We start from the raw sequence: 2,225 nt of genomic DNA on the forward strand, positions 1-2,225 counted from the left end.
GGACGAGAGCTGACCTATCCTCGAGAGTGTCATTAATACCATCAATTTGTCACTGAGTCGGAAGCCCTCCAGCGGGTCCCCGTTCTATCAAATCCCGCCCCCGGGCATCTCTGAGTCATGGGCACTTGGACGGTTTCCTTGCATTTCCTGTGATTTGGAGGCATCGTTTATCATTTCCCCTTACTTGGTATTCTGGAGACATTCATTTTTCATTTCATGCTGCAGTTTCTAAAAATGAACTTAGTGGTAACTTGAGTTTCTTACTCATTTCTCTTCCTTTACAACACCAGGCGATCGGATATGTGAAATCCTGCAGCTGAGGAGGTGAGTGGAAGACCAAGTTACTCAAAACTCATGTTGTCAGCCTCCTGTTTTGCTTCAGTTGTGATCACCTGCAGAAGTGAGACCACTTTGGTACGGGGGTGGGGGGTGGCTTGCTCCTTGCCCTCGGGGTCAGGTCTCAAGCAGGACCTGCATCCCCAGGGCTCCCAGCTCTGATCCTTGGGGTGTGTGCTTGTGTGCTCAGTCACTAAATTATGCCTGACTCTTTGCAACCTCATGGACTGTAGCCCGCCAGTCTCCTCCTCTGTCCATGGGATTCTCCAGGCAAGAATACTGGAGTGGGTTTCCCTGCCCTCCCGCAGGGGATCTTTCTGACTCAGGAATCGAACCCAGGTCTCTTGCATCTCCTGCATTGGCTGGTGGGTTCACCACCAGCGCCATATCCTTGTCACTCTGGCTGGTGCCACTCGGGGTGGCAGTGACTTGTCTAGATAGTGGAGACCAGTGTCTGATCTTTGCTCCTATAGAAGAGAGCTGAGCAAGCCGCTGATGGAGGCAGTGAAGGTGTTTGTGTTCAAGGATGTGATTCTAAAATTTGCCTAAAGATACGTAACATTATTAGAGGAAAATAGAAATGCAGTGGCAGAGAGGAAATGCACAGTAATACTTGTTGAGGCCAGGGGATGGGTGCGTGGAACTTACTATGTCAATTTCATGCAAGCATGAAAATTCCCTGGTAAGAAGTATTAAAAAAAGAAAAAACAATAGTTCTTTGTTGGTTATCCATTTTAAATACAGCAGCTTGTGCATGACCTTCCCCAAATCCCTAGCGCATGGAACTCTGCTGAATGTTATGTGCTGCCTGGTTGGGAAGGGAGTGTGGGGAGAACGGATACATGTACGCCTGTGGCTGATTCTCTTTGCTGTTCACCTGAAACTACCACGACACTGTTAATTGGCTATATCCCAGCACAAAATGTTTTTGGTGTTAGAAAATAGAAAAGTAAAAATTAAAACAAAAACAAAATCACAAGGAAGCCTGAGTTTCTCTGGCCTCCCTGGAGAAGAAGAGATGGACAGTGAGCTTTGGTCAGATACGTGGATGCTAACCCTGGCTCAGGGGCTCAGGGAGCTTGAGCAGATGACTGCCTGGACGTCAGCCCCTCCGCTACTTCTTTAAATGGAGGGGAAGATAAGGGCTCACAAGTGTTGGGAGCATGGGTGGTGACTGAATGTGATGGAGCGTCACCCCACTGCAAGGTGGAGCTGAGCTTCACAAAGGTCGGGGTCTCCTAGGCCCCCCATCAGCCCACCTGGCTGCACAGGGTCCACCCTCCTCCCCTCTGCCCCCAGGCCCGCCCATCCCCTTGCCAGTCTGGCCACCTGACACATGGCGCTGGCTCTTTGGTTCCTTGTACCATATTAAGTGTGACATGGAAACAAAGGGACCTTCTGACAACCCGGCCAGCGAGGGCAGCTCAGGGGGCAGCTCGGGGGTTGGCTGGGGGCCCAGGGAGCCCCTGCAGATGAGCCCCACCCCCACCCCAGGCCCTGGCCATCCTTCCCCAGGTCCCTCTGTGACTCAGCGCGGGGACGCCCTCTAGTGGTAGCAAAGATTTCTGGCTTCTGTTAACAGAGAACTGAAGAAAACAAAACAGGTCTTGCCTCTCAGACCTGCAGGCTTTCAGGTCCCATTACCCCCCAACCCCTTAGCTGTGGGGGAGTCCCTGGTTGTCCACCAGTGACCAGAACCCCTGGAACATGGCTGGTCCCCTGGGTGTGGAGGCATGAGGCACGGTGGCCGGAACGATTGCCATAGAGACAAGGGCATGTCCAGGGCACTCAGTGACCGGAGGTCACCTGGATTCAGCATTTACAGGGGACGGTGGGCAGGGACAGGGGCCAGCACACCTGACGGGTGTCCTCTGCGCCTCTCCTTGGCC

Source organism: Bison bison, unplaced genomic scaffold (assembly GCF_000754665.1).
Source record: "Bison bison bison isolate TAMUID 2011002044 unplaced genomic scaffold, Bison_UMD1.0 scf7180017864037, whole genome shotgun sequence".
In the NCBI taxonomy this organism is placed as follows: domain Eukaryota; kingdom Metazoa; phylum Chordata; class Mammalia; order Artiodactyla; family Bovidae; genus Bison; species Bison bison.